We start from the raw sequence: 12500 nt of genomic DNA, 5'->3' as shown, positions 1-12500 counted from the left end.
CTAGCACTGTCACTTATTATCTGGCACTGTCACTTACTTATCTAGCACTGCTACTTATTATCTAGCACTGTCACTTAATTATCTAGCACTGCTACTTATTATCTGGCACTGTCACTTATTTATCTAGCACTGCTACTTATTATCTAGGCCTAATTAGGCCTAAGGTTAGCTTTTATGTGCTAGATAGTAAGTAGCAGTGCTAGATAGTAAGTGGCAGTGCTAGGTAGTAAGTAGCAGTGCTAGATAATTAAGCGACAGTGCTAGATAATTAACTGACAGTGCTAGTTACAAAATATATCATGCATCGCATGTCCCTTACTGGGCACCGTACTATTCAAACCACATGCCCCATGATATGTTTGCTGACTGTGACTTGAGCCCACTGTGTCACGCACATTCCATTACAGTAATAGACCATATTCGTATTCTCAGTATTGGACTGGAACTAGCGTGAAATGGAGGCTAATGCGGGGGATCTTTTCAAATGCAAATACTTTTTAATGTATATTCCCCCGCATTAGCTTCCATTTCAAGCTAGTTCCAGTCCAATACTGAGAATACGAATATGGTCTATTATGTTGTTGTTAAGTGAGCCCGCACAACAAGTGATGTATCACGTGAGGACTCGGTCGCTAAGTAACCACCGCGCATGCTCAAAACAGTGAATTTCGTAGAGCGAACGCAAGAAAGGAAACTAAATATTTTGAGCAAGAGCCGATACAACGTAGATTTCTTTTACGGTAATGTACTATATTTCAACTGGCCAAACCAGCCTTCTTCAGGTACAATAAGAGTTTAGTTTACATTGGATTGCCTTTACGTACATATATATATATTTACATAATAACCGAAGTTATTCTCGCATTTTGATTGGTTCTTGCCTATGATCTACTAGAGGACAGACGCACGATTGAGGTCACCATCAGCTTTTAAGCGAATAATTCTTTATTACATAAAACAAAAAGATTCCATGTTGCCGTGCGTCTGTTCAGTCATAGATCAAAGAAGACGTCAAAATGTGGTAAGAACATCAGTGACACACTCGGCTATCGCCTCGTGTGCCACATTTTGTTGTTCTTACCACATTTTGACGTCATCTGTGATCTATTACTGCACAAGTTGAAGTTCAAGTTCAAGTTGAAGTATTTTCTGATAGCGCTCAACTTAACGGGAGCAATAACTACCAGGGTCGTTCGCTTAAGTTGCCTGATGAGTGTGGTCACTTTGTGACTATACGAAACTAACTGTCGCAAAAAGCGATGTGAATAACTTGTGAAGCCCGAAACTAACTGCATAACTGTCTCGAATTCTCCCAACTCCCTCTCGTGTTTAGATGAGGCTATGGAAACATGAAAAAAGTCTCGGCTATTGCTTAAATATATGTACACAGAAGCAGTCCAATATAAACTAAATTTTCATTGTAAATGAAGAATGCCCGGCTGGTCTAGCCAGCCGAAATATAATAAATTACTAAATCAAATCTACGTTGTATCGGCTCTTGCTCAAAATATTAAGTTTCTCCATTTATAATTACGTCGATCAGATCAAGCCAGTTTGATCCAACGTACACCGACAGGAATATTGTCCACGGTTGCTTGCTTGAAAACTCCGCAAAAAAGACACTTCTGCCAACAGGGAAACCTAGAGTGGAATTTGTCACGATATTAATGTTTTTTCTCTTGGCTGGTGTCTTGGGATCGTCAGCTTTAGTACTGATGAATTTCATTCACTTAAGTACAACATAAAGAGCATCACACGAGATTTGTCCTTCCGTTTATCCTTCTCTTTACTGATGGACAAATAACTTCAATTTCTCAAAGGTTGAAAATAAGTGCGAATTAAATCAAAGCACTTATATTAAGATGACTAGACAAAAATCATAATGACTATTTGGCATGATATTTGACAAAAAAAGTAATGAGCTGGAAAGGCAATCAATATTAAGTTCAGTACCTTATGGGAGTGCACGTTGCTATTTTTAACATTGGTTAGTGGAAATTAAAATCGACAGAAAGCCTTGAAATCCTTAGCAACGATGTACAAACACACCGCTACATACACTACACTAAAAAACCACAAAGTTTCCTCTTCCGTGGTCAATTAATTGATTTAAACGGAAAATTTCCACGCCTGTTTCAGCTCTCTTCCATTTTTAATAATACTTACATTTTACAGTTATGCCCAGTTGATAATGATTGTCTCTCATAAAATTTTGCCCACCAACAATTAAAAACAGAAAACTTTGCTCGTTTCACAGCCTGTCTATCATTCCCCTTTTGCCAATTTTTCCCAATTCCAGCTGAGGTACTTTTTTGTGAAACTCCAGTGCTTTTTCAGAAACGAATCTGAAAGTTCCTTCTCTTACTCATTTTCTTGCAGTGCGCGGTAGTAGGTCAGGGTTTTTAAATTTCGAAATTAACGGCAATATCGTCGTCTTTCAATTGACGCAAATTCGGCGCTCTTGCATGTAACCCGGAAGTTCAAAATTTCCCCTCGCCGACGCAAGCTATCAGGCGATTTCAATTTTAAACGTATGTCAGTAGCATTGGTACTTATAAAAATACTGAATACTGAACGTTTTATAAAGTGTCTATGAAGTAAAAGGTAGAGGCAGATTTGAAACTTATCGAAAGTCAACAGGGTTTATTGCGACAATGATAATAGTGGTAATTAATAATAATAATGGTCTTTATTCAACAAACAAGAGCAACAGACGTGCTCACTTAAAAGTATAACTAATGAAGCATAACTGATAAAGGATAAAATAAATAGACGCAGCAGCAAAAATGGTTGCCATGGAAACAGCGTAGTTTTTACTTGCGGTAGATTATCACTGCCAAGTTTGAACAACACCCATCCAATATTTTCGGAGATATTCTCAATTTTCTGATTTATTACATTAATTGTAAAGTTTGTGACGTCGTCAAACTCGAATATCTCTGGAACGAAGGAGAGAAGGTATTCCAAAGTGGGATTCTCGAAGACTCTTCGGCAAAGACTGTCGAGATTTCGAGATCGGATGAAAAGTTTGCGAGTGCCAGGATTTTGGAAGTACTATTCGCCACCCCTTCTTTGAAATAAGCGAAAGATATGTTTATTACTTCACAGGCACTTTAATGAGGGCTTAAATGGACTTATACTGCTCTGTAAATCAGCTTTTAAAATGATTGCCTGGGCTTAAAAACTAATTATCAGCGTTATTTGAAACTGACGAATGCTTACAACATTCCAGTCATTTAGGCGCTGTGCTATGAAATTTTGCGTTTCGGATTATTTCAAAGATTCTTGTAATTTTAAGAAATTCTATTTTAAAAGTGAGATCAGACCCTCAACTTAAACAGTCTATCAGTTCAGTCATTTTTTTTGGGTACTGACGGTCAGTACCTAAAAATGACCCATTTTAAATTTTAAATTATGGATTTTAATTACATCTCTTATATATGTTTCCGAACTTTCGAACTAATAGCAAGCAAGAAATAACTTTCAAAAAGAAACACACAATTTTAAATTTGCAAAACATGTTTCGGATGATCGACATCCATCGTCAGTTGTGAATACAAGTGAAACCGCTAGTCGGTGTTATATAAAAGATAGCTAATAACATGCATAAGTACTGATTAAATAACAACGTGAATAGAAAATACAATGATGAGAAGACAATGGGTATGGACGAGGAAAATTACAGTGAAAGTGTTAAATTGACATGATTAACCTGCTTATTTAATGAGGGTTTTTCCCAACCTATGTGTAAGGCCTCCTTGATTTTTAGTTGAAAAGGCGTGGAGGCGGTGTCAAGGATTGAAAAACACTCCTCCGAGCATAAAGATCTGCATGCTTCTGACCCATTAATGTGCTGAAAGATATGCGAGTTCTTATCCGATGTTAAATGTTCACGAACACGTGTAGCAAGATGTCGGTTTGTTTCGCCGACATAGCAGGCACTACAGCCTGCGCAAGAAAATTTATAAACCACACGGGATCGTGATATATGTGTATATAACAGTTCTGTCGAGCGTTAACCCGTGTTTACTATCTTAATCAAGGAAGTTTGTGAAACATCAAACATTTTTCTTAGCAAATATATGTGCTTGCGTGGCCATTCCTTGTTTACAATCTGTTTTAGTTGAGAGGTTGTGTCCTTGATAAGTTAAATGGTCACTTGAAATATTGTTGCTAGCGGTACACAAAGGAAGTTACGTTTATACAAACAATTTTACAAGTTAAAAGAAGCTTTCAATACGATGCGCTGACGAGTTCCTCAGTGACTTTGCTGGTGCATCTTTTGGCATGATGTCACACCAAATCAATGCTTCGTATTCCATTGAGTCGGATCTAGAAAACGTCACAGTTAACGGCAAAGATTCAGCTCCCGAGATAATCGACGACAATGAAGGGTCGGCTTGTTCGATGAGAGTGGACGAGGTGGCATTTTTCGAAGCCGTTCGCGGGGGTAAAACAGAAACCGTTAAGGAACTGATCAATGCCAAACATGTCGACGTCAACTGCAAAAATTACAATGGTGAAACAGCCCTGCAAGTAGCCGTAGAGGAAGAAGCCATCGAAATGATGCAAATATTGTTGAGAAATAAAGCCGAAATTGGGTCGACTTTGTTTCAAGCAGTACGGAACAACTCCTTGCAATGCGTGAGGGTCTTAGTGGCCAACGACCCCAATATACGAAGAGGAACGGCACCTAAAACCCTCGACAGGGCTACAGCAACTACGATTGAAGGAATTTCGGGTAGTTTTGACGAATTCTTGACGCCACTTGTGTTGGCTGTGTTAATCGGAAACTCTGAAATTGTTGAATTTCTTATCAGTAAAGGTTTTAAGGTGGAAGATCCGCAATTACACAAAGCTGGGGATTTTGACGATCAAAATGATGGGAAAGAAACAATGATCAGACTCAGGGAATCACTGGTAAAACTGAACACATATCGCGCTTTAGCCAGCCCATTGTATATAGCACATTCGTTTCTTCACGAAACCCGAGAACGAAAGGAATTACGAAGGAGTAGCAGCAAGCATTTGATCAACGATCCTTTATTGCGTTCAATTTCTCTAAAGAAGAAGCTAAAGGACCTTTCCAGCAATGAAAGAGAATTTCGAGATGATTATATGGAGCTTTCAGCACAAACCGAGGATTTTGCAATTCGGTTGCTAGAGGAGTGCAGAAATCTCGAGGAAATAGCTGCTGTTATGGACATGCCGGAACTCGATAAGATGAAGGAGGACGTTCACTTGACGGATAATGAACAGAGAATACGAGTTCTTAACCATGCCATAAAATATCGAAACAAGAAAGTAAGTAAAAGTGCTCGCATACTACATAAACCAACAATGAACTTTTGTTTTAAATTTGATCCATAAATGATAAATCGAGCGAGTTTGGTCTTACTAGTAAATTTCTTTCTCTTTAGATAGTTAAAACCTGAAAAATTGATTGTCATATAATTATTTACTTGCAATGCATAACATGTAACACAGTTTAAAGGCAACGCAGGGTCTCCTTATTTATCAAAGACGAGTTTGATCTGTGCAAGACAGATCATCGCACACTTAGACATTACTTGGGCAGTAATTTACTCTGTTAAATCCGGGCTGAGATTGAATCCGTTTTTACCTAGGTTAAACTGGTGATCCTTATTTAATACCTGCCGGAGTGGGTTGAATATGCACTCTATCTAGTTTAAAGCAGCTATCAACCCCCTGAAATGATTGGAATTACCTATACCTTCCATCAAGCTCTCACAATCTTACGCATCTCAACTCATCTTCTTAAGTAACGTATCATGTCATCGATTTCTGGAAATGGAAATGGCATTTGTTTACCCACGGAACACCTTAAGAGCGCTGAGGAGCTCGTTCAACACGTGTCGGTGTTGTGTTACGTGTTCCGGATCGAATAGGAATTTGGCAGTGTTGGTTTTTGAAGAGAGGGGAAAACCGGAGTACCCGGAGAAAAACCTCTCAACCCACACATGACGCCGGGACCAGGAATGGAATTCGGGCCACAGAGCGGGTGTTCTCACCATTCCCTGACTGCGCCACCCTTTTTGCAACGAATCTGACTGCGTATTCAATTAGGTAAAATGAGGATCGTCAATTTAACTCTTGGTAAAAACGGATTCAACCTGACAACAGATTTTACCGGCAACACAACCGCATTGTGTTCTTGCAGCGGCATCGTCTGGAGAACGTAACAAGGCATATGACCCCTTCGACGCCGGTGCAGTGCTCAATTGATTGTCTCTTCACATCCTTTACGGGGTTACCACGAACTCACAAACTAAGCTGACCATATTCTGTAAAGTGTCAAAAAATCAGTTAATTTTTTTGTTCAGATTTTGAAAGTGTGTTTGCTTTACACTTGACTGGCAAAATTTTGAGCTTTGATTTTTATCCGAAGGCCGTTTACTTTGAGTGTAAGTTTTGGATTTCACATTCCACCATTACTCACGTTCAAAACTGACCGATTGGACCTCAGAGGGTTGGATCCAGGGAAAAGTAACGTCAAAGGCTCACTTGCTTTAAAATTTCAGGGTGTAAATGCACCTCATTATATACATGTATGCAAAGCGCGAGTTTAAAAGTCTGAAAGCCCAAAACTCCCTTGCTGCATATTAATTTTGCAGCATACACACGCATTGCATTCTTAAGCCCTGGCCAAACCCTGGAACAAAATTGGATTCAACACTCCAACCTGTTTTCCTTCTTAATGCATGCCTCGCTTAGTGAAATTCATTAGAAAACTAAGAAGGTCTGAAAACGTTTGCAATTCCGTGTTGACAGAGATTCTGGCATACTTCAACAATCACACACCACGTCGCCATAAATTCAAGCCTACAGCAGACATCATTGGCGAGTTTTCTTGTCATCATTGTCCATTTCGTCAGACATATAACGGAACTCTTAGAAGGCTTGCCAAAAGTCGACCTTACGAGAATCCCAGGAGAAAGTGTTTTGGCGAGCGAAGCGTGATTTTTCGGACGCGAAGTGGATGAGCGAGCAACGAAGTCGCGAGAGGTCGATTTGTCTCGCTTGCAAGGATTTTATTTGCGTTTTGCGCCAAAAAGGGGATGACGTCATTCGCAAGTCCTCGCTTGATAGCGCAATCCGACGAAAACAATCGAACATGTTGTTTCTACGAAATCGAAAGAGGAAATTTGTTGACTTTGTGCTAAGGGAATCACAAAAAAAGACAAAATAAAACGAAACCTTATTTAATCAATCTCGAGTCCCCCCTTGGAAAGGAGATCTCCAGCGATAATTTTTGGACCAACACTTTGTGCCATTAATTGTGCTGATAGAAATGAAACACTATTTCGAAAGATCAACAAGTAAGGGAAAGCTTCGAATCGTCAAAAAGGTCTATTGATTTCACTCATGGAAGATCAGGTAGGCTTCAGGTGTAGGTGACGTGCTAGACCGGGATTAAAAGATACATCTTAATGAAACTTGCTATTTTACTATTTAGCGATGCGATGACTCTCATTGATGAAGACACTTTCATTTTTTTTTTTTTAATTTTTTTTTTTTTGTTTCATTCGACGAAAAATGTGTCGCTAGTTGTCGAGAATCGGCTCGGGACTTCCAAACACCAGTTTATACATAAGATTTAAAATATGTTGTCTCCTACGAATGACGCTCTAATGCCACGACAATTGAGGATAGAGACCAACTCTTTCATGAATGAAATCAGTGGAACAATTACGAAGACGATAGCATAGCAATCCTCTCCAAGTAAGCGATCAAAAGCGTACAGGGTATACCTGCCAACTCTCACGCCTTAACCGTGAGTCTCACGCCTGCGGGTTGAAAACTTTTATCTCACGCTTGCGGGTCAATTTCTCACGCCTGATTGAAAAATGTGAGTTGTTGCCGTCTTGCTTGGCACAATTTCCAAAAATATGTTAACTCAGACCCATGTAAGGAAAGAAAACCATGTGTAAAATGAATAAATGACAATACCTTCCTCGCAATCTCTGAACTTTGAAGTGAAAAGCACTGGGAGAGAGCTCGCTTTTATACGTCTTCGAAAGACTTCGGACGTCTTCGGAAAACTTCGGACTTCTTCGGAAGACTTCAGACGTCTTCGGAAATCTTCGGAAATGATCGTGTCGTCTTCAAAAATCCCAGCACTCCCAGGATAAAAATATTTCACTCCTATATCTCAGGGATATTGGCAGGGATAACAGGGCTAGTTCAAAGGTGAGACTTTTCCCAGCTTCGGTTGGAGCAGACACAAACACATCTCTGTGAAACAGATATGCCTGAATTCTTTTCCCCTCATAGTCGCGCAATTCGGAATATCCTGTGGTCTTAGCAGCTTCATCCATCACGTTTTTGGGTCGCTAAAATTGGCACCAATCAAATATGAAAAGTCCTAAATGAGACCCGTATGAGACGAAGGACTTTTCGAAAGTCTACGGAACTCTCGACGCCGTAGAAGTTTATATTGGATTGCAGTACATATATCTCTAACGAATGCCCTTGTAAGCAATGTTTGAGACAGTTTTGGTTCTTTTTGGCCAGATAGGACTTAGAAAAGCGGTTTGATAAGCTTGCTCGAACATACGAATTTCGGCCCGTCACTATAAAGTGCAGCCTGCAGACTGAGTGTAAAATGAAGACTAGGTACAAAATAGGGCTTTTAGTGAGCCTTTAGTGAGCCATTGACGTCATTTTTCCTCGAGCCAGCTCTCTCGAAATCGTAAAGTTAGTAACGCCGGACCATTAAATAAGAAAATTGAAGTTAATATAAACAGGTGTCTTTGAAATCAAGGCTTAAAACATTAGTCGCTTAGTGTTTAGTTCACGTAGTTCTGAAATCCAAACAAAAATATGAATTGATTCTTTGGTCACAGGGGCACTTTAACCCTTTAACTTCCAGGAGTGATTGTTGCGTAAATTCTCCTCACAATTTCAATGAAATGTCAGTCAGACAGGTATTGAGAATGAAGACTATTATCAGTTCAAAAGGTGTGATCTTGATATAACACCAAATTTTCATGAATACTCAACAAAGAAATCCATGGTACTAGTTAGGAGAATTGACATTTCAATCGTGGAAACATAGCGAGATCTGCCAAAGACACAGGGACCAAAGGGCGCAAATATCTAAGCCTAGTCTTTCAATTTAGTTGTCATCATTTTGTTTTCAGTTCTGTGCTCATCCATACAGTCAAGTCATGTTAAACTCAGTTGTGTACAGGGGCACATATCGATGGAATCACTTCTCTCCCCTCAAAAAGTTTTTCCTGGCGTTGCTGTATTCTGTATTGATGCCGCTGTGCATGGTGGGATACGTACTAACTCCTTCCAATCGAGTGACAAAGAAGCTTGAGATGCCGCTCTACAAACTCTTGGGTCAAATCTCTTCTACCATGTGGTTGCTGGCTTTGGTTACGATGTCTGCCTTTCAGGATAAATTCGATTCATTTCTACGGATATCGCCTCTAAGTATGTCGTAAAGACTTGAGTAGTTTTCAGTTGAGTGCGCTTAACTAACTCTTCTGTCCAGGAAAGCAGGTAGTAAGATGCGCAACAAATTAAGTGTTCCAATGTTCCATCACTAATCTTTACTTTAGGAGCATAGTTAAGAGAACACTTCACGGCTTTGCGACGTTGATTGAATAACCTATTTTGGGGACAAATGTTCAAAATTAACTTCTTGCATACAAATTTATAAAAGCCATAAAAATAATCGTTTCTGGTATTTAAATCGGGCTTAAAGCTAAAACTTCTAAAAATCCTGAATTTTTTAAATTCTAATGGGGAACGATATGCCGGAGGCTTTTAAAATGTCTACTGAATCAAATCATTACAGCCATTGCGCAGTTTAATTGGGAGTCTTCCTGGATTTAGTCGGGTCACTTTGTGACGTTTCTTGTCTGTATTCTAGATACAAGTGGTGCTGTAATGGGAAAGAGCAGCAAGGGAACTAACTATACGCATTCTCGATCATATCTGAAAACTTAAACCAAAGTAATATTTTACGCCAGTCATAATTCTGAATAGAAAACTGAACCAAGCTGATGAGCCCTTGAAAAAGCATGAACAAATGATTTTGCTCTCATTTCCGCGGACTGGCTTAATGCCATGTACCGTGAGATTTATCAACAAGTGTAGTAAACATTCATTAGAAAGATACTCTCAGATTAAAAAACGAATTTGATAAGAGCTAAAACGCCAGGACCAGATCTAAAAGGTAGCACTGAATTTCAGCAGGGAGCAGTTTCCCGTCGAGTTACTTGATTATATTGTTGTCGGCTGAAATCATGCACACTGTAAGTTTTCCCTAGATCATTTAATTAAAATTATTTCAAACAGTGATGGAATGAAAAACAACAAGGTACATTCTGCCTGCAATGATCTACCGTTTAATTATAAAATCAACCACGTTTGAAAGGGTGAAATCGTCTTGCGCGAAGAGAATTGTTCAGCCAAACTTGAGCCCTAAAAAATCACGAGCCTTGGACTGGCGTCACTCATTTACATAATCACGTTTACTGGAGTGAGGGATAGTGATAAAACCTCTTGCTAGGCAAACGCTTCCATTTCTCCAGCTAGCAATCTAAGGTCTTCTATTGCTTTCGGGACCAAGCAATTGTCGCTGCTAATGTTGGCGCTTGATCATTGTACTTTCTTACATCTCTTTTTGATTTGCTTTTGTCCTATTTGCTTTTTGCAGCTGTTTTGGTAGGTATTTGGGTGTTTGGTATAACTGTTCAGGAGATCAAAAACGTTAAAAACCAAGGCGTGGACAGATATCTGGGCGAGTGGTGGCACCTGGCAATTATACCCATGATTGCATTCTACATCCTCGCCGCTGGCCTTTGGATCGTGGGTTATGCATGCGCAGTCTCGGATTCCGGAGGATGGACTGTTCATGTACGCGATCTACAGGGAAGCACTTCACTTGGTCCGTACCGTCTCTTATTACTGTCCAACAGTTTCTACGCACTGGCCTTGGTGCTTACATTTTTTGAAGCTTCACATGTCTTTCAAGTGAACTCTGTCCTAGGACCTCTTCATTTATCTCTAATGATGATGGTCAAGGATATTTCAAGGTTTCTTGCACTTTTTGCGCTCAATGTTGGTGCGTTCGCTCTTGCCATGAGGAAACTTTACTCGCAGTATGTGCACACTTCACACCACATAACAGAACTTAAAAACGGCACCGAAATTCATACCTTTCAAAAGTAAGTATTGGACAAATGAAACGTTACCTCATTATCCGGCAATTTGATCATCGCTTAACCTAGTCCCCAGGGAAGACACCCGGGTATGATGTAGTCACGTGCGTCCTATCATAGCAAGCAAGCGATGAAGAGGGTGTGTTACGTAGCTGCGAATGTTGACTCCATTAAAACAACAGGATCCCCATATCTTCCTTAATTGTCGCGGACAAACGTGACTAGACTTTACCAGGGTGTTTTGGGTGTTTTCCGAAGACGAGAATTAAAGATCGTCCTTTAGTTGTTCGATGTATTTACAGCCTAATCGACAACCAACACACTCACCCATTTGTGCTGGTTCCCAAAGAAGCAGATCGTAACCAATGTCTTCTTTGTTGATAAGCGTTTGCTATATTAAAATTAGTCCACAATCTCACAGCAGTATTTGTTTCGTTAATCAGATTTTAAGATAGCCATTTGCTCCAACAACAAAAAGGAACAAGTTGACATCTTTATATCCATTGTCATGATTAATGACGGGAACATCCTCCCTTAGTTTTTTTTTTTTTTTTTTTTTTAATGAATTTTTGTTTTAAAGGCTGAAATATAGTTCGCTTGACGCCATTCACTGTTTCCCTTGCCGTCATAGGTTTGAAGGAACGCTATCCACACTGTTTTGGGCACTGTTTGGGCATGTAACGTTTACAGATTTCGAAACCAATAAAAACGCAGAAATCACCGAAGTCACAGGAATGCTTCTTTTTTGCTGGATATAGCGTCGCTTCCGTGCTGTTGCGCTAAACTTACTGATTGCTATGCTCAATAACTCGTACCAAAAGTTGCGGTAAGTTTAACGCAAAGATAAGTTAACCGTTTCGACAGTTTAACTAATGTCCCAAGATCAAAAACTTTAGGCAGTCTCCAATCTACGTAGCTCTGAGTTTTTTCACTTTAAGGAGTAAAAAGGCTATGTATTAGTACGGAATTTTTGGCAGCTATCACGACTACGGCAACGAACAACTAACAATCGGTGCGGTTACACGGGGCACTTTTAGCGCGGTAAATGACCCTATTAGCACGGGAAACTACATTTAGTGCGTGTGACCGACATTTCCCAACGTAAAGTTCCCGTGGTAAATTTCCATGGATACGTCAAAAAAATCAGACGAAGCGCTCATGACATTTCACGTGGTAAGTTGGAAGGGTGTTTTGATGCCCGAAGTACAAGAGCCAATCACGATGCTGATTAAATTTCCCGCCAACGAATTTCGTGACATTTTTTATTACATCGGTAAGGTATCTTTGTAAACTGTGACCGCT

The 12500-nt window shown here is 39.7% G+C and overlaps 1 pseudogene; it reads left to right on the top strand.

The window, feature by feature from the left end:
• The first annotated feature begins 4281 nt into the window (after nt 1-4281).
• The window catches only part of LOC137984970 (transient-receptor-potential-like protein), a 21815-nt pseudogene continuing 13596 nt past the window's right edge, over nt 4282-12500 (top strand).

Source organism: Montipora foliosa, chromosome 2 (genome assembly GCF_036669935.1).
Source record: "Montipora foliosa isolate CH-2021 chromosome 2, ASM3666993v2, whole genome shotgun sequence".
NCBI lineage: Eukaryota > Metazoa > Cnidaria > Anthozoa > Scleractinia > Acroporidae > Montipora > Montipora foliosa.
Note: the sequence above shows the minus strand (reverse complement) of the source record. Positions and strands in the feature narration are given on the sequence as shown.